Source organism: Oryctolagus cuniculus, chromosome 9 (genome assembly GCF_964237555.1).
Source record: "Oryctolagus cuniculus chromosome 9, mOryCun1.1, whole genome shotgun sequence".
NCBI lineage: Eukaryota > Metazoa > Chordata > Mammalia > Lagomorpha > Leporidae > Oryctolagus > Oryctolagus cuniculus.
In genome coordinates, this window is record NC_091440.1 from 80,614,218 (window position 1) to 80,638,662 (window position 24,445).

General features: G+C 43.3%; 1 protein-coding gene across 6 annotated transcripts in view; it reads left to right on the top strand.

Moving 5' to 3' along the window:
- The window catches only part of STARD13 (StAR related lipid transfer domain containing 13), a 583,995-nt gene that overhangs the window by 61,536 nt on the left and 498,014 nt on the right, over positions 1 to 24,445 (top strand). The window contains exon 2 of one of the 6 annotated variants that reach the window (XM_070049031.1): positions 13,610 to 13,727. The exons of the other annotated variants lie outside the window; for them this stretch is intronic. The gene's annotated coding sequence lies outside the window, so the exon portion shown is untranslated. The remainder of the gene's footprint in view (positions 1 to 13,609; positions 13,728 to 24,445) is intronic. 6 annotated transcript variants of the gene reach the window in all.

Consider the following 24,445-nt stretch of genomic DNA (forward strand, 5'->3'; position numbering starts at 1 on the left):
GGCACTCATTTTACATGCACTGCCCTCCAGTCCAGCTGCACTTGACAGTCACAGGACATTCAGTAAGGCCTGAAGTTCTCCCTTCTGCACACGTTGCCTGGCCTGGTCCACACCACCCTCTTGCTGACCTGCTTCATCTACCTTTTGACTGGGCCCTGCCAGTTGAAACCCTCCCTCAGGGCAGGCACCCTCCGGGGGTCTCCGCCCTCCCCTTCTGGGCCCACAACTCTTTGCACCAATCCTGTGGCATCATTCAAGCTATTTCCTCTCCAGACTGCAGCTCAGCCTGCATTGACAGCGGGAGACAACACCTAGAGCAAAGTTCCACTTCAACTCTTACTACTTCATGGGCTTACCTTCTCTGACCCTCATCCACTGTAGCTTTAAAATACCTACCAGGAAACTTTAAAATGTTTGTGGAAGAATTGGAATTAGATGATGAGTTGATTTGGGTGCAAACAATTTTGAAATTCAGGCAACGATTTTTTTCCTAATATACATTTTCCATGAACTTTTAGAATACCTCCCCTTGTAATAATCTGTCTCTCAAAGCTCTTATGGATATTAAACAATGTCAATGTCATAGAAATGAAAATAATTCGGGAATTGTAAATGTGAAGTACTTTTATTTCTATTTGTTGTGTGAGGACAGAGACCATTTCATTCCTTTTTGTATTTAACCCCCCAGCTCCCATGAATGCCATTCTCCAGCAGAGCCCACTCACTTGCCTGTAATTCTGAGAAAAAGAGAAAGGATCCATTCAGACTCAAACTTAATCCCTCAGCTTGAACTTGGAAGTTGCTCAGAAAAGTCCTTTCTGGTCCAGAGAGGAAAAACAACTTGGAGAAGAGCTACAAGGCTATTTGTTAACGGTTAGCATTTGCCTGGCAGTGTCTGGGGTGGATTCAGGGGCACCTCAGAGAGCACAGCTGGGAAGTCAGGACTGGCTTGGGTGTTCTGTGTACCAGCCTTGGGAGGTTCACATTCCTTTGGTGTTTTCTGCAACCATGAACAGGTGTCAGCTCTATCTTCAATTTGCGTGGGGCCCAGGGGCTCTTTGAGAGAGAACTTGAAGGAGACATTTGGACTGAGACAGGTACAGGTTTGTCTGATGACCGGGGTGGATGGGTATACTCCCAGACTGGGGCTAGACAGGAAAAAAGAGCATAGGCTCCCAGAGGTGACACTTCACAGAGAATTCGTGAAGGGGGGTCCGGTTCTGTGGCCAAGGTTTAGGTGATGCATGCAGTAAGGGGTTTCTGGAGAAGCAGTGCCTGGCTTTCTGGTTTCTGATTTCTGTAGCATTGGATCTCCGTGTCTTTGTGCACTGAACAAAGGTACACATTATAAGGCAACATACAGACTGTAAACGCTACGCATGAGGAAATTCAAGTGTTTTCGGAAAGGGGTGACTTTTTCACTCTTACCAAGGCACTGTTTGGAGAGAACTATATGGTTAGGATGCCAATAGCTCTATGTTAGGACAGCCCTGCAACAAGCTAGTCACAGGAGGTGGAAGGACCACTGGTCAAGGAGAGAAAAGCCCAGAGCCCAGTGGTCCAGAAGTGATTGACAGTGCCTGCGGGCATCAGAGCAGAGCAGTTGCAGCTGTGCAGGGAGAGTGGCGGTTCCTGGCCCAGGGCAATCCACCTGCTACCCTGCCCTCTGAATCTCTATAGCACATACATCATCTGAGATCGTCTCTACTCCTTCCTTACCACATGGCCTGCCCTCCCCAAACTCAAGAGGAAGGAATGTATATGAACCATGTTTATCCCCTTAGAACCTAGCATAAGTCTTAGTAGCTAACATCTATTCAGCGAATCTGATTGTTCACTTTATGCCTATGTGTTTGTGAAGTTTTATCCAAGAGGCTTTCTGTATTTCATTTGCTATATATTCCTTTTGTGTTTTCTTCTGACATTTAAATTTCTGTTGCAAGGAAATAATATTTTCAGTAAACAATGTAAGCTCTTATGGAGGGCGCAAGTGAGATAGGATCGTGGCAGGAACCCCAGAGAGGAATTCATCCTTCTAGACCGAAATACCCAGCCCTCCCACCATTCCCAAGTTATCACGTACATCCTTATGCCCTCAAATGCAGAACACTGATCAAGTCAGTTTAAAAGTTTCTATTTCAAGCCTGGTTGGCTTTAAAAAGGGCTGCATTTGACTCTTGGCATGGATTCAGAGTCTTTCTGAATAAATGGCCTACTTGTCCAGCTGTCAAAATGTGGACCTCATTGGCACTCGTACCATAGTCCTAGTTCAAGTTTATGTGCTAGAAATGGAACTTCTGCCTTTCAGACTCAACAAGACCATGGCTGTCTTGCTCAATATGGAGCTGGTGTTAGAGCCACCAAGTATTTACTGTGTATTTAAATAATGTAATGCAAAAAATAGGTGTTTGAAAGTCTGGCAAGGAGTTGGAGAATTGACTTCCATAAATCTAAGGCCCTAAAAATACCTTTTTTGTTCAAATGTTGGAAAGGATTGTGTCAACCTTTTTGCTTCATTGGGATTCCTTTACATTTTCCTGGTAACCAGAAACAAGTTGCACAATTTGCATGGCATTTGGCTCCTTTTGCAGAGCAGGAGGGAAAGCTTGATGTTATTTTAGTGAGCCCAGCACAGCAGAGTCTGGAGCATTTAGAGTGGTGGAAGGCTGCCAGTAGCCAGCACAGCCAAACCAAACAGGAATCAGGGTGGACAATGGGAAGATTATGCGGTGGAAAATGGATATCCCGAATGAAGGCAGGAAAGCCAAGCCAATTATCTTCAGCAGAGGTGTCCTTCCCCACGTCACAAAGCCACCTCTCTAAGAGTTTCAGGGAGACTGCCATTTCATGGAAAGCTCTCCTGCGAAAGATCAACAGTGGAGCTGAAATAAAATGCTTCTTCCCTTGTGGCTTCCTGTGTGCCTCCATATCTAGTCATGCGTCTTTGCTACTGCAGTGTCTTTTCAATCACATTGGTTCCGGTACAGCCTGAACGACTCTTCCAGGGAGGAAGGGGACAAGGCCATGAGCAGAGGCAGAGGGCACTGCTGGTTACCCGGAGCTGGGGTTCTCTGGGTAATGGCTCATGATGGACATGCTGATCACCTGTGCCCCTGCTTCCATCTAGATTGTCAGCGGAACAAATACAAAGCAAAAAGCAAACAAACCAAACACCTGGGTTTAACCAGCAACCATCAAAGCTACAATAAGTACCCAAAGAGCAAGCTTGGGTACTCCTTGGGTATTCCTCCAGGTGGCTGCAGGCTGACCTCTGGATGGTCATTGTTGGAAGATGGAGGCCAAGTGGCTTTGGCTTATTGCCAGCCAATTCTCAGGCATGGCCAAGTCCCCTGGTAAAGAACAGGGGCTCAGCACAGGCTCAGTCTTGGGCACGTGGCTCAGAGAAGTGACAGAGGCAGGTGCAGGTCATTCCCTGTGAATGTGAATGGTTCTTTACTGACTGCCTCTCTCTTTATTAAAATGAAAAGCCAAGTGAACAATTTTGTTTTTAACAATTAAACACCTAAAAGTGCAAACATAATATGGTGCCGCCAAAATGGTTCATCGCCACTATTTCTGGAAGCAGACCTCGCTTTTAATTTTCTTAAAAAATGTGAAACTCTGAAGGAGTGTGGGGTGATGAGGATGAGTAAGTATCCCTAAAGAACCGTGTGCCTGGCTGGGGAGAGAGAGCACACCTACCAGAAAGTTCCACACCTCTGAAACCGAGGCACTGTTTCCTGAACATGTGTGGCCAGAGCTCTGTTTCCCTAGTCCTTGAAAAGGAACAACTCTGGAGTTGTTTCTCTCTATTGAATTTTTACTTCCTCTTTAGTAAGATAACCCTAATGGAGCTGCTAAGAGCATGGACTTTAGAGCCTAATACAAGGGGATTACTTAATCTCTGATCCTCAGTTTCCTCATCTGAAAAAGGATCAGTTACAACTCTGTGTAGGGTTACTTCAAGGATTAAATGGATTAATATGTGTAAAGCACATATAATGGTGCCTAGAGTGTCATGGGCTGTCATAAATATTAGCTTTACTAATATTGCATTAATTTCCAATTTTCTTTTTATGATTTTTCCTTCCATTTTCCTTGAATTCACTCTTTTTTTTTTTAAAGATTTCTATTTACTTATTTGACAGGTAGAGTTACAGACAGTGAGAGAGAGGAAGACAGAGAGAAAGGTCTTCCTTCCGATGGTTCACTCCCCATATGGCTGCTATGGTTTGAGCTGCGCCGATCCGAAGCCAGGAGCCAAGTGCCTCTTCCTGGTCTCCCATGCGGGTGCAGGGGCCAAGCACTTGGGCCATGCTCCACTGCCTTCTGGGGCCACAGCAGAGAGCTGGACTGGAAGAGGAGCAACCGGGACTAGAACTGGCACCCATATGGGATACCGGCGCTGCAGGCGGAGGATTAACCTAGAGTGCCATGGCACCAGCCCCCGAATTTACTCTTAAGTGATATGCTGTATTCATTATATGTGATTTTTTTCAATTTGTACTTTATTAAGATTTTTAAAATTTATTTATTTGAGAGGTAGAGTTACAGAGAGAGGGTGAGACAGAGAAAAAGGTCTTCCATTCTCTGGTTCACTCCCCAAATAGTTGCTGTTTGAGCTGAACTGATCCAAAGCCAGGAGCCAGGTTCCAGGCATGCAGATTCAGGGGCCAAGGGACTTGGGCTATCTTCTACTGCTTTCCCAGGCTATAGCAGAGAGCTGGATCAGAAGTAGAGCAGGCGGGCCTCGAACTGGTGCCCATATGGCTTATCCTACTACGCCACAGCCCCAGGCCCCCAATTTGTACTTTTGAAGGCTACTTTCCTATTAATAACTGCCTTAGCAGAAACTCAAATCTTTTGATATAGCACATTTTCATAGTCATTTTATAGAAAGGCTTAAATTTCCACAAGTGCATTAGTTTCTTATTGCTGCTCTAAAAAAACAATTGAAAACTTTGTGGCTTAATCAGAGCAAACATCGTTTTGTAAAACAGAAGACACATGTGCATATTATTGCAGCTAAAACCAAGGTGTTCACAGGGCTGTGTTTCTTGCAGGCAGCTCTGGGGAAGACTGAATTTCCTAATCTTTCTCAGCTTCCGGAGGCCCTCTGCATGCCTTGGCTCACATATCACTCAGATCTCGCTCACTCTCACACGTAGATATTTAAGGATTGCTATGATTATGTGGGCCCACCTGTTTACTACAGGTTCGGCTCCTTAGTTTAAGGACACTCCATCAGCAACATTAATTTCATCTGCTACCTTAATAACCCTTCACCATGTAACCTATCACAGCCACAGATTCCAAGGATTAGAATGTGGATGTTTAGTGGACCTTTTTTTTTTTTTGGCCTCTATCACAATTGCTATTTCTTTATTGACATATTTTTTAAAATTTCCAAAGATATGCAAGATTTTGGGTTAATCTTGGTTTTAATTTTTCATTTTATATCATTGAAGTCAGATAATAATATACCATTTGCTTAGCATGTGATGGATTTATTTGTAATGGATAATATGTGGATAATTTTTATCAATGACCTATACACATTTGAATAGAATATATGATGATATTTCAAAAAGTGGAAAAAGGCAATGGATAAAAATAAGTTCAATTTGGTGCAAAAAACTGAAATTCATGCAATTTTTTCATAATATCATTTCCCATAAACCTTTTGAATAATCCTCATGCAAAAAAAATTTTGCACTAAAATAAGCATCTCTAATTACATTTTCCACAAACATTAAAAAAATTATTCATTTGAGAGGCAATCAGACAGAAAGGGACAGATATATAGTGAGTGTTTGGTGAAACTGTTTCCTTCACTCTCCAAATGCCTACATTAGCCCTGGCTGGGCCTGGGGCCAAAGCCAGGAGTCAGGACTTTGTGTTCTGTAATTTAACTATCATAATTATCACCTAGGGGTATTTTTTCTTTTATCAAGTTCAAGGAAAAATGGAATTAAAAGATAAGTTTGGGGCTGGTGCTGTGGTGCAATGGGTTAAATCCCTGACCTGAAGCACCAGCATCCCATATGGGCTCCAGTTCTACTCCCAGCTGCTCCACTTCCAATCCAGCTCTCTGCTATGGCCTGGGGGAGCAGTGGAAGATGGCCCAAGTCCTTGGGCCCCTGCACCCATGTGGGAGACCTGGAAGAAGCTCCTGGCTCCTGGCTTCAGATCGGAGCAACTCTAGCCATTGCGGCCATCTGGGGAGTGAACCAGCAGATGGAAGGCCTCTCTCTCTCTCTCTTCCTCTCTCTGCCTCTCTCTGTAACTCTGTATTTCAAATAAATAAAATAAATCTTTTAAAAAAAGATAAGTTTATTTTGGTGCAAAATATTTTGAAATCGATTCACTTTTTTAAAAAAATAAAAAAAATATTTATTTGAAAGGCACAGCCACAGAGAGAGAGAGAGAGACAGAAAGAAAGATATCTTCCATGTGCTGGTTCATGCCCCAAATGGCCACATTGGATGGGCTGGGCCAAGCCAAAGCCAAGAGCCAGGAACTCCATTCAAGTCTCCCACATGGGTTCAGGGGACTAAGCACCTGGGCTATCATCTGCCACCTTCTCAGGTACATTAGCAGGGAGCTGGATCAGAAGTGGAGCAGATGGGCCTCGAACCAGCACTCATGTGGGATGCTGGCCTTGCAGGTGGTGGCTTAACCCACTGTGCCACAACATCAGCCCTGATACAGTTTTCTTTTTATGGACTTTTTGAAGACCCTTCCCTCATACACACAGATTTCAAAATGTTTGTCCATGAACATTTTGAAGTCCTCATATGCTACACAAATCTGGAAACTTTTTTTTCTGACACTTTTAGTTGCTTTTTTCTTGGACTATTTCCCAGCTCCCAGCATACAGTAATATCCCTATGACATTTCTATGAGACACATATTCCTGATTGTCATTCAAGCCTCCAGCTTCTGCACCATTGCATTGCTTCATACTTCGTTCTATGCAGTAGAGTGTCCTTAGATATTTTGCCATTCATAAATTCTCTCTTCAGTTCTTTGTTATCTAACCTGTCAATTTAAGTTTTATTTCTCAAAATTCAACTTGGTTCTTTTTAAATCTACCTATTTTAGTCTATTTAATTTCAAGACTATCTGATTGGCCTGGCATTTTTGTCTATTTTTAACCCTTTTAAAATGCTTATTTTTAAAAGTTCTACAAGAATGTTGTTGTCTGGAGTTTTAAGAACTCTAAGTGTACTGTTGTTTTGTGTTCTAATTTTCTGCTGGTGGATTGTTTGTTCCTCAAAGTTTTGAAAATTTGGGTTGTGAGATTACAAAGCAAATGAAGGCTCAAGTGAAATATTAACTATGGGAATCCAGGGCAAAAACTTTTTATTTTAATTTTAGCTTTTGAATTCAAAAGGCAAACTTTCAGGGGTGGGCAGTGTGGTGCAGCAGGCTAAGCAGCCACTTGTGGCGCTGGCACCCCATATCAGAGTGTGGATTTGACACTTGGGTACTCCGCTTTTGATCCAGCTCCCCGCTGATGTGCCTGGGAAGGCGGCAGGTGACCCTGCCTCCCACGGAGGAGACCTGGAATGAGTTCCTGGTTCCTGGCTCCTGGCTCCAGCCTGACCCAGACTTAACTAATGGAGTGAATCAGAAGACGGAAGACCTCTTTGTTTTTCCCTCTCTCTATCCCTCTGCCTTTTAAATAAAGAAATCAAATCTTTTTTTTAAAGACACATTTTCAGATTTATTACTAGACTAGGATCAACTTTATTTAATGAATTGATCAGCAGAGGGGGTATGATAATTAGAGAGCATCAGTTTACACCTGAAATCCATCAGGCCCATGCTTAGGAATTCATAAAATAGAAGTTTTGTGTTTCTATTTGGAGCTTCAGCATGATGAGAAAAATCTTGTCTTCTTCTGTATGGCTAAAATACCATCAACTATCCCTGAGAATTAAATATATGTGTTGATTACAAGGTACTCCCTCCTGTGCTGGTGGGTAGAGTTTTCCTGGCTTATCCTTGCCTGGGCCTGCCAGGGCTCCACAGGGCTGGACCACCGGGTCAGGATGTGGAGACAGGGAGCACACTGGTAGGTAGGGCCAGGTGATGAATGATAAGGAGCCGCAGGAAGGGTGGGAGACCAAAAGAGGAGAGTTAGAGGGCCCAGTTTATTCCCGGAGGAGGGGATTTATACGCTGTGTAACTTGGGAAAGTCACTTATCCGAGACCCAATTTTCTTTTGTGTTGGGTTAGGCCAAAGCTTTTCCACCTGTTGTTAATCCACTCAACCCACCCACTGGCTCTCATGAAACATTGTTTTCAAAAAGATACTAATGTTAAAGCAGATGGGAATGGCGTTGCTCTCCTTGAAGAGGGGAGGGACATTGCCCTGTGGCTCTCAGCCTCTCTCACTCCAGGAAGGCCTGAGGCACTTCCACAATGTCCCTGGGGCTGGTTGACCCTACTACATTTACTTTGCCAGGGTTGGAAGCCAAACTTCTTTGAGCTGGCATCAAGCCAAAAGCCAGTACCAAATCAGCCACAGTGATTGCATTAAGCGTGGTTTCCAAGAGGACTAAAAGTGCCTTCCAGGTTTCCTAGCAACAGAAATCAAGGTCTGCTGGCCACAGCAGAAAAAATAAAGAAAGAATTTTTTTTTTAAATCTTTTTAGACATGGAAGAAAGTGATTCATTGAGTTTAACCCTTATCCTTTATTGCAATGCAACAATGGAAGTGCTTGTAAATGGCACAACAATTTTTGAATCCTTTGGCTTCCAATCTTCTATTATTTGAGCTGCATAGGTCAATTATCCACTGAGAGACAAAAGTAGTAGAATTCCCATTTTATTGAATATTGAAAGGTGCTAATACTGTTTTCCTTCCTTTGATCCAGGTGTTACTTGAGAAAGGAGAGGGGTGAGAGGAGATTGATTTGTGAGTGCTTTTCCCTTTCCTACCCCAAGTACATAGAAGACGTTCAAGCACACATTTTGGCATTCGCTCACTCTTTATCCTTCGTTTAAGTAAATAGCATCTCCCCACTATTAATTAAGAATTAGCAACTCATAAATAAGAATTTTCTTATATGTAATTATAATACCACTGCTTATTCATGGTAGTTCCATATATTGATTATCTGACACAGTCACTGCAGTTTGAATACGTTCCTTCCTTCCACCATTCAAGTGTTGCCAATGTAATGGTATAGTCACAGGTGGGACCTTTAAGAGACAATTAGGCCATGAGGGCTGCTCCCACATTAGTGGGATTAAAGCCCTTTTAAAAGAGCAGTCACCTCTCGCTTGCTCACTTCTGCTCTTTCCACGCAAGGATTCAGTGTTCCTCCTCTACAGAGAACACTATCCTCATCGGACAACCGGATCTGCCAGCACCTTGATTTTAAACTTCGCATCCTCCAGAACTGTGAGCAAATGAATTTCTGTTCTGTAGAAATTATTCACTTTCAAGTACTCTGTTACAACAGCACAAAATGAACTAAACCACAGTTTAGCTTTAAAATGTTTCCATTGTCTTTTATTGAGTTTTGTAAATCTTGGATCCCATCAAGGTTTGCACTGTACATATTTGTTTCCAATGTGTTTGATTCTTTTTCTTTAGAACAGTCTTCTCCCTATTTTTTTTCATAACATTCGCTTTTTTGTGTCTTCTAGAATGTTCCTTATTCTAGATGCTTATGATTGTTCATCCTTTGATAAAGTTCTCATTTTGAGCAAGAAAACTACATAGGTGCTATTATGTACCTACTACATCACCTCAGGGGGTAAATTAAGTCAGCTGATTTCCCTGTTGGTGAGGCTAATGGCAGTATCTCTTCATTGTAAAGGTTTATGTTCCATTTGTGATTGGTAATTTGCATTGTGAAACTTTGAGATCATGTGAATAATTCACTTTCACAACAACCTTACAGCCAGTGGTTTTAGCATCCCTTGTTGAGCTTACCTAAATTAATATTGAGAATTACCAAATGGTAATATGTTTGAGTAGTATCCATTCCTTCCACATTTATTTATTGATATTCTGTTTTTGAAGAAAAGTCTTCTCTATCTCCTTCTCTTCTTCTCTTTCTCCTTCTCTTCTCTCTCCTATCTTTGTCTCTGTCACAGATCTCTCTCGTTGCTAGTTCATCAAATCACTGTACACTGCCTTTCTAAACTTTGTTGCCTTGATTTGAATTTCTCTTTAAAAGACTTTGCTGTGAAAACCTTTGCTGCTGGCAAACAAAGTAATTTAGGCTAAATTGTCCATGGTGCCTTCCAAAAGCTTCACAGGGAAAGTGTGGGGAGCAGCCTGGACTGGACTGAGTTACTGGAATTAAGACTTATTCTATGCATCTGCTCTCCCACAATGTGGCGCTGGGAGAGAAGTGAACAGCTTCCGCACAGCTGCCTCCAGTTCAACCAATAAACTGTAGGACTTGCTCCTGATTGGAGGAGAGCAGCGTACTCGGCGTGTGGGCAGCCGAGTTGGGATTGGCAGAGGAGGACTATAAAGGAGGAGAGAGATGGCATGCACCAGGAACATCTAAGGGGAACATCTGAGGGAACACCTGTGCAGCCCCCGAGAAAGCCGGCCGGCGGTGTGCCGCTCCCCTGCGGAAGTGGGGAATGTGGCCAGGGGGAACTGCCCTTCCACGGAGGTGGAAGGGATAGTAGCCAACCCGGGAAGAACCAGCAGCAAACCCGGGGAGGGCCGAGCAGACGAAAGAACAGCGCAGGGTCCTGTGTCGTTCCTCCATGAAGAGGGGGAGCGACATAATGGTGCCGTGACTCGGATAGGAAACTTAGGAGGGAAGAAACGGGAAGAAATGTGAAAATACCGGAGAGAGAGACTAGCAAACAGCCTAGGGAAAAACCGGATGAAAAAGGTGCCGGAAGAAGCTATTGAAAGCCTAGGCATAGACTCAGATATGGACTACGGGGGGAAGCTGGGAGAAATCTCTAAGGTCGAAAGTGAAAGTGAAACCTATAAGAAACTTAGACTTGGATACGGACTGTGGGGAGAAGCCAGGAGAAATGAGAGGAATATTGTTGGAAGAAAACTTAAGGAAACATACCGGGTAGAGAAAAATGTTAGGGAGGATGAAGCCGCGAGTGCAGGCCGAGGCGGAGACATAAGCCACCTTGGAATTCTTCAAGTCACCCCGGGGAGCAAGAGGCGAAGATCTGGAACCAGAGGCAGAGACGTGGGCCGCCAGGTTGAAATTCGCCAGGTTAGTCCGGGGAACTTGGACTGAATGCCGGTGGTGGCGGAAACATTCGCGGAAGCCGCCGCGTGCAGAGAGAGCACGGGGCGTGAATAGATAGGGAACGCGGGGCTGGTGCGAGGCCGTGGTCCAGACACGAAGGGGCATGGAGACCGCGGAGTGTGCGCGCAAAGCCGAGCCGCGCAGAGCCGGGAGCCCGCCGGCAGGGCGAGGCGCCGGGAAGCCGTGCAGAGCCGTGAAGCTGCCGCGGGGCGAGGTGCCGAGAAGCAGCCTCGGGGCGAGCGCCGCCGGGAAGCTGCGGGGATAAGAGAAACAGAAGTTTAGAAGTAAAGTGAGAGAAATAGGAATGCTGGAAGATAGAAGTAAAATGGGAGAAATAGGAATGCCCGGAGATAGAGAAATAGAGAAATAGAAAGGCCTCCCCTCAACATGGCAATGAGAAAGCTTGGATTCGGTCTGCCTGATTAAGTGAGGCGATGAGCACCTGCGGGCGGCTAGCAGCTTATGTGCCGCAGGTCACCGAAGACAGGCACGAATTAACATCAGTAAGGCCTCCCCACAATACAGCAATTAGGAGGCTTGGATTCGGTCTGCCTGATTAAGGCAGTAAAGCACCAGCAAGCAGCTCGACCAGAGTATGAGCTGCAGGTCACCGAAGATAGGCACGAACCAATACTAATAAGTCTCCCCCACAATACGGCAATGAGAAGGCCTGGATTCGGTTTGCCTGATTGTTAGGGCTTGTAAGCCCCTGCAGGCAGAGCAGAGCATGCGCTGCAGGGCACCGAACACAGGCACGCATCAGCGCCTAAAAACCTCCTCACAACATGGCGAAGAGAGGACCCGGATTCGGTTTGCCTGATTGATAGGACTTGTAAGAACCTGTGGCAACTCTAGCAAGTAGAGCAGAGTGTGTGCCGCGGGACACCGAAGACAGGCGCATATCAACGCCAAAAAATAAAAAGAAAGGGGGATCTGTGGGGAGCAGCCCGGACTGGACTGAGTTACTGGAATTAAGACTTATTCTATGCATCTGCTCTCCCACAATGTGGCGCTGGGAGAGAAGTGAACAGCTTCCGCACAGCTGCCTCCAGTTCAACCAATAAACTGTAGGACTTGCTCCTGATTGGAGGAGAGCAGCGTACTCGGCGTGTGGGCAGCCGAGTTGGGATTGGCAGAGGAGGACTATAAAGGAGGAGAGAGATGGCATGCACCAGGAACATCTAAGGGGAACATCTGAGGGAACACCTGTGCAGCCCCCGAGAAAGCCGGCCGGCGGTGTGCCGCTCCCCTGCGGAAGTGGGGAATGTGGCCAGGGGGAACTGCCCTTCCACGGAGGTGGAAGGGATAGTAGCCAACCCGGGAAGAACCAGCAGCAAACCCGGGGAGGGCTGAGCAGACGAAAGAACAGCGCAGGGTCCTGTGTCGTTCCTCCATGAAGAGGGGGAGCGACAGGAAAGTAGAGCCAATTCACATCCCCTAAGCGCCTGGGAATGAATTAATAAGGAAGTCAATAAACAATGTCAATAAGTAACTAATGACAGTACAGAATTCTCAATAAAAGGATAACAAAAGAGTGAGAATTATTTAAAGGATGTTGCGGGGCCAGCTGCATGGCGCAGTAGGTTGATCCTCTGCCTGCAGAGCTGGCATCCCATATGGGCGCCGGTTCTAGTCCCAGCTGTTCCTCTTCCAGTCCAGCTCTCTGCTGTGGCCTGCGAAAGCAGTGGAAGATGGGCCAAGTTCTTGGGCCCTTGCGCCCATATGGGAGACCGGGAAGAAGCTCCTGGCTTCAGATCGGCACAACTCTGGCCATTGCGGCCATTTGGGGGGTGAACCAATGGAAGGAAGACCTTTCTCTCTGTCTCTCCCTCTCACTGTCTGTAACTCTACCTCTCAAATAAATAAATAAAATCTTAGAAAAAATAAAGGATGTTGCTGGATTTCTAGCTAAGAAAAGAGTCTGAGATGTTCTTTGGAAGATTCTAAGCTCCATCCAGGAAAGGACCTGGTTCCAAAGTTACAAAGAGTACAGAGGGAGTTCAGGGAACATGTGAAATGTTTAAAGATCAGGATGCAATGTTTCCTAAATAACTGCTGTTCAAACAAATGAATGAAGGCAAAATAACTTTTGAGTCAGGGGCTTAAAATAAAACCAAGCACAGTGTTATAAACATGGAGTTGGTTTTGTTAAGTGAAGTTGGAGAGAAACTGCCAGATGATAGGTTTTTATTGAAGTTCTCCCAATTGAAATTCCCTTCTTGTAGATTTGTCTCCCAGAGTGTTTCTTACATCATGGCAAACTGTGAATATCTCCTTAGTTTGCTCCAAACGAAGGAATGATCTTGAGATCCAGATCGCGTATGACTTTTTGTCATACTTGACTTTTTCAGGAAACGCTTAAGGAGGTGTTTCTTGGCTTGGATTTAGAAGTCAGTGATCCAAAGATGGAAGACGCCCACCTTCTACCCCAGGACACCTCCATAACTTCTGTCTAGAAGTTTAAGGATGGTAATTTAGGAGCTGGAGTACTTTTATTTTTTAGAAAGCTGTGTTTGTATTTCAAGTGTTTTTTTTAACTTAGATTATATCTAACACATAATTTAAAATGGACAATGTTTCCTGAAGATGTCTTTACTGTCTTTTTTGCATAAGACAGAAAATATCAGTTCTGTTCATAGCAAAAAGGGGGTGGTGGTATTGGTTTATTGATGGGAATTATGATAAAGATAAGAATACTTCTCCCACATTATATGACACCACCATTGTTTCTACACTTGAGGACCTTGATCTAAAATATGTGTAATGATTGCATAGCAAATAATTATAAAATATAGCGTTATTGGGATAATCCATGAATAGAGACATGATGGTATCCAAATAGGGTAAAATCATCAACACTAGAATCTGAGTGTAATAATGAAATTTTCTTTTAGAGACATTTGAGGCCCAGTTTTCTTCAGAATTTGATTCTTGCCCCTATCCAGAAATGGAATGCTCCTACGAAGCACTCACAACCCATCAAACCAAGTGTTCACTCACTGTACAGCAGCACATAGTGAGGAGTAAGTTCCAAGGGGCCATATGAGTGGGTTATAGGTTACCAAATCTCCAGTAATAGAAGTCAAGAAATGCTGAGACTGCTGACATAGCTAAAAGGACACTGATGTCAGGGTGAAAACGATCATGAGCCCTGTGATGGCCATCTCAAGGACGCTTTTGAGCCTAGGGGCTGGTGGCAAAGACAGCATGGTCAATAGTTGTGTTCTTGAAGAAAACTTATAGGACAAGTAGCATTATTCAGACACTCAATTATTTTTCTGTAAGTAACATATGTCATATTTCAAATCTATCAACTTATAGCTAATAACCTTCATCCACCTACTACCTAACTAGATTTTGAGCTGTTGCCAGAGAATATGGAAATCTTATTTAGCTATGTTTCACTCATACCTACTATTCTACCCACCACATTAAGTGGGAAGAATCTTGATAGTTTTCTTAAACAAGAATGTTATGTAATGATCAGTAATAATCCACACAGTATAGACATTCCAACTATGCCATGAGTATTGTGGATTCATGACCTAAACAATAATGTACTGTAGTTTAGTAAAACAAGATACTTTTTTTAAAAAAATTTTATTTATTTGAAAGTTACAGAGAGAGGGAGACACAGAGGTCTTCTGTCCTCTGGTTCATTACCCAAATGGCCATAGCTGAGCCAGACGAAAGCCAGGAGCCTAGAACGCCATCTGAATCTCCCTTGTGGGTGGCAGGGGCCCAAGTACTTGGACTATCTCTGCTGCTTTCCTAGGCACATTAGCAGGGAGGGAAGGGCAGGAACTGGAGCAGTGGTACTTGAACTGGAGCCCACACTGGATGCCAGCACAGCAGGTGGTGTTTTAACTCACTGTACCACAACGCACTGGCTCCACAGGATAATGACATAAATATAATTTAATGGTTAAACCTTTCCCTTGGGGTTTTTTGCCCATCATCAGAAGGATGAAAACATCAACAACTAGCCTTTGAAACCAAAAAAAGATTGACCAAAATATACCTTTCAATTTCTATGCTGAATATTTGCTATTTCCATATATAATCAATCCTTAATGACAATAGCCAATAGCTCAATATGTTGTAGCTTAGAACAAACTGTCAACTCACACATTACATAATGATTCAATGATAGTCCTTGGCCTTTAGTTGGTTAATATCTGTAAATACCAGAGAAATACAATTTAAACAGTGAATAGTATATGAATAAAAAATTAGCTGTTCTACCAATAGTAAGTTTCAGCACCTTTGCAACAACCCATTTATAAGCTGTACATTTTGTTTCTGTTTATTCTAACTGAGCTGTCTTACAATTTGTAAAAGAGCATCTTAGGTATCATGAAATCACTGGGATTTTAAATCTGATCATTTCATAGTTGCTGAAAATTGTGCCAAGCTGACACAACAAGACTTTTCCAAATTTCTGAATTATTATTCTACGATAAACTGTAACTTAGTATTTAGTTGCTCTGAGTGAATCCCCTTTTTAAATCTGTTTAAAGTAGATCTCATCTAAAAATGCACATCTTACTTATCTTTAATTGAAGATTTTCATGACATTTTCAGAAAGACTTAGGTAAATCGAAATAAAGGTGATTGCTCGTGTGCACCCTGGGAGGCAGCAGGTGAGATAGCTCGAGTACTTGGGTCTCTGCCACTTGGTTTGATTTCTGGTTTCCCCTAGGGAGGGGAATGAAGCGTTAGAGTTTACCGAATATAGAGCTTTAGTTTTAGAAGATACAGTTGTAGAGATGGGGGGGTAGGAATGGTTGCAAATAACATACATATACTTAATGCCAGTGAATCACACATTTAAAATGATTAAAATGCTAACTTTTTCATTCATATTTTACCATGAATTTTAGAAAATACTTTTGAAAAGTGAGCAAAGTTTTCGGTAAATTCTCATGAAAAGAAAAATTCTAAAGTTTATCTTTCTAGCAAATCATCCTCCCAGGCTTTTTGTGGGATCTTGTGATGCAACCAGAAATGAGATGCTTCATTAGAGTAGGAACAGCTTTGGCAGAGTCTGTACTTTGAACAAGATGTCCTGTGGTGTTGGGTAGGTAGTCTGGCTGAGTCTAAAGCCCGTGATCTTTCTACTAGGCTAAGAATGCAGTTGGTTACTTCATGTCTGGATGGAATGATTCCAGAACAATTAGAAGCAGTCGCTGTTTGAGGAGCTTGTGCAAGAGCTTGGGTAATTGCCACAAGGGATTCTGCCAGCTGGAGGTCAAGGAGATGGGGACTTATCCCATCTGTAGAGGAATGAGGTGTCCTGGCAGGTGAATCCTGACATAGGAATGCAATCCAGATATGGGGCACATGTGAGGGTAGGGCAACTTAAGTGTGGTTGGTCTCAGAAGGACTTTATTGGTATTTGGGGCTCAAGATCAGAAAATATGTTCCCTTAGAAATGAGGAGGCCTTTTAAATTCTTCCTGATTTGAGTAACAATGCATAGAGCTGAACCAACACATGAGTGTCTTATGAGTCTAATTATTTCAGAGGTGAGAGCTTGGAGATTGTGGGTGGAAAAACTCAGATTAGTTCCTAAGAGTTCAAGGAAGGTAAAGATCTCTGCTCCATTATCTGGCTGAAAGCTATTGGCCTTGACTTCTTGAGACAAAGGGATCTGACCCCCAGCCCAGGTGAATGGACCTGTTGGCCCCATTGAAAATCTCTGAAACTCTTGCCAACCCTCTGTCAGGCCGCTCAGCACCATTCCCATTCCCACAACCCAGTGGCTTCCAGGCTCCTCTCATGGTGTCTTGAGTTCCATGCCCCCAACCTAATCCTGTCTGCTTTCCAACCCACGCCAGCCTGCACAGGGGCAGAACTTTATGAGAGGGTTTGTGCTTTAAGCCTGCGTTTTCCCTGCTCTGTTGAAAGTGCTTACCAAGCCTTCTTTGAATGACAGAAAACTTCCTCATCAAATAAAAACTGTTCCAATGCATTAAGTTTCTCAGATTTTCAGTGTGCCCTGGTGGCAGAAAATTTGCCTGGGAAGAGCTGCGGTGCTAGGTATTTACAAGTCCTTTGATTTTAAACAAGTATTTTTTTTTTTAAGATTTATTTATTTGAAAGTCAGAGTTACACAGAAAGAGGAGAGGAAGAGAGAGAGACAGGTCTTCCATCTGCTGATTCACTCCCCAAATGGCTGCAAAAGCCCGAGCTGGGCCGATCCAAAGCCAGGAGCCAGGAGCCTCTTCCTGGTCTCCCACGTGGGTGCAGGGACCCAAGGACTTGGGCCATCTTCTACTGCTTTCTCAGGCCATGGCAGAGAGCTGGATCAGAAGTGGAGCAGCCGGGACCTAAACTGGTGCCCATATGGGATGCTGGCATTGCAGGCGGCAGCTTTACCTGCTACACCACAGCACCGGCCCTGATTTTAAGCAAGTATTTAATCTCTTTGTTGCTTTCCTTATAAATTTAGCTGATTTAAAAAAAGAAACTCAAAAGAGCATTCTAGTTTCAAAATGTTTTCTCAAGGCTTATAACTGTACCTCTGATTTCTGGCACCTTCCATTCTCCTGGAAACAGCTGACCCCTGACAAGGGCATGGTCCCTAACAGTCCATTCCATTGCTGACCATCTTAGGACTCCAGTCCCCCCAGCCACAACTCTGACATAACCTATTCAGGTTTTTGGCAAATTGGGACTAAAACAACATGTGAATTATACATTTGAGTACAATCATTTGAAAATTGACATAACCTAAGAAATAATTTAATCTTTGAGTACCACAGGGGATTTGATTCATATTTACAAATAACTAAAAATCCATCTTTTAGGACAGTATTATAAAATTTACCCATTGATCTCAAAGCTAATGAAAAGCAACAAGCCACTTGGCTTTGTTGCTTTTTAACTAAAAGGAACTAATTCAGATGAAGGTTTGGAAAACATAAAATTTCAACATAAGTGACAAATTTCATACCAGGATTCAACATCCTCTGATTAAAAACCCTATTACTGACAGGTTTTTAATTACTAATATTAGTGCAATGGGTATACAAGCCTGTAGTAGATGATGTATAATATGAATATAAAGCTGGCGCCGCGGCTTACTAGGCTAATCCTCCACCTTGCAGCGCCGGCACCCCGGGTTCTAGTCCCGGTCGGGGCGCCGGATTCTGTCCTGGTAGTCCCTCTTCCAGGCCAGCTCTCTGCTGTGGCCAGGGAGTTGCAGTGGAGGATGGCCCAAGTACTTTGGCCCTGCACCCCATGGGAGACTAGGATAAGTACCTGGCTCCTGCCATCAGATCAGCACGGTGCGCCAGCCACAGCGTGTCGGCTGCAGCGGCCATTGGAGGGTGAACCAACGGCAAAGGAAGACCTTTCTCTCTGTTTCTCTCTCTCACTGTCCACTCTGCCTGTCAAAAAATAAAAAAATTATAAAAATATGAATATAAAATATTAATAGAAATTACATACAAAAGAATTTTAATTAATGAATGAACATCACTAGTGCATTAGCTTCTTAAGTAGGTCACAGTTTAAAGCTATCCAGATAATAGATTTTTATGCTTCTTTTTTTTCTCCATATATCTCAGGATAAGAAATCAATTTTGTCTTGATCCAGGGTCATCACTAGATTAATGACTGGCATGTGTGCAGCCCAGCTACTGGAAACTCCTCAAATGCCCAACTGTGTGTGGCTCTTGAGAAATGAACACAATTTTTCTCTGAGGATATGATTACATTGAGCTATCAAATAGATTTTCTTCTCAGAAAACAAGGAGAGTTAACTTTGTTCAGATGACAGAGATGAAATGAGACTTGGAAATAAAAATGCCTCTTGCTTCCATTATGCCTAGCTTATGTGCTTGTAGATGCCATGTCAACTTTGAAAACTTTATTGAGCACGCTATGGAGAATACAGGCTGACAAGGGAAAGGATCCTTCCCCAGGAACTTATGTGCTAGTTGGGGAGATATGCTTCCATCAAGATCCACTGATATATACATAGTGGCACTTGTACATTTTTTGGAAAACATTTATTTCCTTATTTCATATATTGCAGAAATAGCAAGTCAGATTTTTCTTGTTGGTTCATTCCCTACATGTCTGTAGCAGCTGGGGCTGGGCCAGGCTGAAGCCAGGAGACCAGAAATCAATCCAGGTGGTGGGGACCCAAGTACTTGAGCCATCACTTGCTGCCTCCCAGGGTGCACATGAGCAGGAAGCTGGGAACCAAAGTGTTGCTGGGGGCCATTGTTGGGCACGTTGGTTAAACCACTAGCAACACCAGCATCCCTACTGAGCATCAGGTCAAGTCCTGGCAGCTCCACGTCTGATGGAGCTCCCAGCTAATGCACCTGGGAAAGCCGCGAAAGATGGTCCAAGTGCTTGGACCCCTGCCATTCATGTGGGAAACCCAAATGGAGTTCCAGATTTCTGGATTCAGGTTGACTGACTCCTGGCTGTTGCATCCATTTGATGAGTGAACCAGTGGATGAAAGATCTCTTTCTCTGTCTCTCCCTTTCTCTCTGTCACTCTGCCTTTCTTTTTTTTTTTTTTTCCCACGTTTCTGATTCCCTGCAGCAGTGACTCCTCAAGAAAGGGAAGAAGACAGTGGAGACGGGGGGGTGGGGGGTTCCCCCAATTCTGTATCTTAGAGGAGACAGCTCGCACCCAGGGCCCAGTTACAAGGGAGAAGGAGCTCTCCCTGGCGAGGTGTGGGGTGAAGACTTCTGAGCACCCAGCTGTGTAGGCTGACCTCATGCACTGAGCCGCCAGCAACCAGACCCACAGACCTGTGCCTGCTGTCCAGCCACTGCGCTCAGCACCAATAGGAAACCATCACTTTCTTTTTTCTTTTTTTGACAGGCAGAGTGGACAGTGAGAGAGAGACAGAGAGAGAGGTCTTCCTTTGCCGTTGGTTCACCCTCCAATGGCTGCTGCAGCCGGCGCACCACGCTGATCCGAAGCAAGGAGCCAGGTGCTTATCCTGGTCTCCCATGGGGTGCAGGGCCCAAGCACTTGGGCCATCATCCTCCACTGCACTCCCAGGCCATAGCAGAGAGCTGGCCTGGAAGAGGGCAAATGAGACAGAATCTGGCGCCCCGACCAGGACTAGAACCCGGTGTGCTGGCACCACAGGAGGAGGATTAGCCTATTGGGCTGTGGCACCGGCCTCTGCCTTTCAAATAAATTAATTTTTTAAGAAGATGTGGAGCCAGGACTTCAACCAGGCACTGTAATATGGGTGTGAGTGCCCTATGTGGAGTCTAAGCCAAATGCTTGCCAAGCCAAAAGCCTGCCCTCATCTTTTTATTGGAACTTATCTATTTATTGTTAAAAAAAAAGAGTTTTCTTTCACAAAAAAATCTACAATGGGACTCCAGATAATTACTGCATATTCCCACCCAGAAGACAAAGTGGATGGATGCATGCAAGTGACAGGCCTGGGTCCCTGAAAATGTGGATTGACTATGCATCTGCCTTCGCTTTGCAGCGAAGTGCTGCAGCTACAGGAAGGGGAAGGCAAGAGAGTTTATAGGGAAGTGCTTCAAGGAGGATGCCACAGATAAGAGCCAAGCTTGTTTTAAAAATGAGTGACCATGGTGTCAGCTCTGTGGCGTAGTGGGTAAAGCCACCACTTGCCGTGCTGGCCTCCCTATGGGCGCCAGTTCAAGTCCTGGCTGCTCTGCTTCTGATCCAGCTCTCTGCTATGGCCTGGGAAAGCAGTAGAAGATGGCCCAAGTCCTTGGGCCCCTGTACCCATGTGGGAGACCTGGAGGAAGCTCCTGGCTCCTGGCTTTGGATCAGCACAGCTCTGGCCATTGCAGCCATCTAGGGGGTGAACCAGCAGGTGGAAGACCTCTCTATTTCTCTCTTCCTCTCCTTCTCTCTCTGTGGAACTCTGACTTTCAAATAAATCTTTAAAAAAAGGAATAGAAGATTTCAAACTTCACTAGAATATAAAAACTGCATATGCTAATTTAATGGACTCTTTCCCATAATATTTTTCTGTTATACAAGTACCAGAAATATTTTTTTAAAAACTGTTAAGTTGGAAAAATAATTTTAAGTCCTCAAAGTATCTTCAGCACTGGGCATAATTAAAGCCCGCTTGAAATTTTCTATACGGTTTTTCTGATGTAAGAATGATTGGTCTGAAGAGTAAAGCAAAGCACCAGACTTAGGAGATCAGTAGGGAAAGCAGATGATCTGGAAACTCCTGTTTATGTAAGAATTTTCAAGCAGTTGGCCCTTGCACTGGACTGTTTTATGAATCTTGGGGTTACCAGCACCTGGATTATTGTAGGAGCCTAGAAAATTGCTTGTTGAAGGAATGAGCCTATGACTTAAATGAGGGGGGTGGATAAGTGAGGGAGTAAATGAATCAGTGAATGGATAGTGACTGAATGAAGATGTACCAGAAGGTACATTTAATACCGGTAGAGAGTGATCCTTGAACCTCTAGTTGAAGACCAGTAAATTCTTCTTAAATCCTATTTGACAGAACATTTGTGATATGTCCATTACCTTTAGCCAAGGGCCTTCTCCAGTTCCTTGTTTCAATTGTGACAGTGGTACTGAATGAGAAGCAGTCACCTTCTTTATTTTTAAGCAATTTTCTTTCAATCAACTTTTAATTATCTTAAAGGAGGAAATCAGTGGTGCAGATAATCCTCAAATCTCTCTTTGGAATGCGTCAGCTGATGGCTTTTCTTAAAGTAGTTTGCCTTCCTAATTACCTTTTGATTAGGTTTACTTTACAGTTACTGAGAATTCCCATAGAAGAGAGGGCAGCAGGTCAGGAAAACCAGAAAACTGTGAGCAGTGCTTTGTGGCTGACTTGGGATGATCCTGTCCACCAATCGAGAAACCCTCCCTCCATTTAAAATGTGTGGTGCTAGGACTTTTGCGTTATCAAATGCCATCACAGACTTTTAGGTCATCATTGAGAATCTATTCAAAGGTAGGTACCTTTCTGTGGACTGTAGATACAAGGAGGAATAAGTTGCAATCTTATACTGCAATGAAGAATGAAAGGTAAACTTGGAATTTCAGAGGCTTACTGCTTAGCCAGCAAGTCATAGATTGTGATTTTTAGAGCAACACAGGGGAAGTGAGCTGAATTATAAATGGGTAGAGAAAATTCAGGAAGATTGTCTAGAGCAGCACTGTCCAAAAGAAATACACTATGGGCCACGTATGCAAATTCAAATTTGCAGTAGTCAATTTTAAAAAGTAAAATAAAAATAGTGAAGGCAATTTAGTAAGTCACTTTATGTAGCCTAATATATTAATATATTACATTTTTTAACTTCATATAAAAATTATGTGAGATTTTACAATATTTTTACATGAAGGTTTCAAAATTTGGTGTTTATTTTACACTTGCAGCACATCTGAGTTCAGGCTAATACATTTCAAGTGCGTAATAGCTACCTGTGACTAGAGGTTACCATGCTGGAAAGTACAGATGTAGACTCTTGCTCCCTCGGTTTAGGATCTCCAGAAGCATTGGGAAGCACTGGAAAAACTGCTGCAAATGCAGAATCTCAGGTTCCACCTCAGACATAATGAATTAAAGTCTGCATTTATCAAAATACTCAGCTGAGTCCCATGCACATCAAATGTTGGGAAGCACTGTTCTAGCTAGGGAAAACTTTTGACTGATGATCTGGAGTTAGAAGACTGAGAAAACGTTTAAAGGCCAGCCATGATCAGAGCAGAGAACCGAAGGGTGTGCTCTTCTGTTTTTAAGGAATTGGACAAAAACCATTTTAATCATAGTGTTTGCTCAGCCTTCAAAATGAAACTAATCTTGCCCAATTTGTGGGACTGGTGTTAGGATTAGAGACTGTGAGTAAAGAAACTTGCACACTGCCTGACACTTGCAAATGGAAGTTTTTTTACATATTACCCATTACTGATGGGTAATATTGGAAAACTGGTGCGCTGCAAGACTATTAGGAAAGTGCCTGAAACTGGGGAACTCAGTCGAATAGGAACAATTGCAGTATATCACAACTGTTATATATCAGCATTTTGCATGATTGACAGGAGTCTCAAAGGAGAACCAATGTCAACACAGTTTTACCCCAAGTAGGATGAGAGGGTAGTGAATTCCCACAGGGATGAGAGCAGGTGCTAAGATTCACATAGCAGGGTCTTAAGCCATCTCTGGCCACCCTTCATCAAAATATGTTGCATGACTCTGGACATCTGGTCTAACAGGGAATTAAGAGGATGGGAAAGGATCAGATGACTTGTCCTGTGCTCATCTAACATCTGGCCCTTTCACAAAGTTGGCATGTTAGGTCATGAAACTTAATTCCAGCTGTCAAACTATGTCAGTGTGGCGGGGAATACAACCCAGCTGTAAGTAACGCCGTATTAAGAACCAAAAACCTGCTCATAGTTTTGTTGGAAAAGCAGCAATCTCATTCTTCTAAAGACCTTGTATCAAAAATGCCAGCTGTTACCACAGAAAAAAACTATAGTTATTTGGAGTCATGGACTTTGGGGCACCTGGGAACTTTGCAAAGAAGCTAAGAATCAATATGGCTGAGTGAAATAAGCCACTTAGCAGGAAAGGGAGGTAACATTGGAATAACAGACTATGGGTTGAGGGTCTTAGGATCATGGGGTTTTAGGTTTTAGCACTGCCATATTAGCTAGTATGGTTTTCTTAACTCCAAAGTTTGATCTCTTTTGGTCTCTCTTCTGTGCTGGTAACTAAAGCATCTTAATATGTGAATCTCACTGGTCATCTCCAATTGTGCTTTCGTTTTTTTAGTTTACTTTTATGTCACATACATTTTAATACTATAAAAAACATATTTTTGACAATTCTAAGTACATAGTTCAAAGCATTAAGTACACTCACACTGTTGTACATCCGTAATTACTTTGTCTCCAGAATTTTTCATCTGCCCAAACTGAAACTTTATACCCATTAAATAGTAATTCCCATTGCCCCTTCCCTAAGGCCTTAGGAACCAGCATTCTGCTGTCTCTAGGAATTTCCTTCCTTTTGATATTTCATGTAAGTGGAATTGTACAATATTTTCCGTTAATGTCTGGTTTTTCACTTAGCATGTCTTTAGGATTCAACTATGTTGCAATATGCATCAAATTTTTTCTTTCCTTTACAATGCTAAATAGCACTCTCTATACAACATATGTATGACATAGTATTCTATATTTTA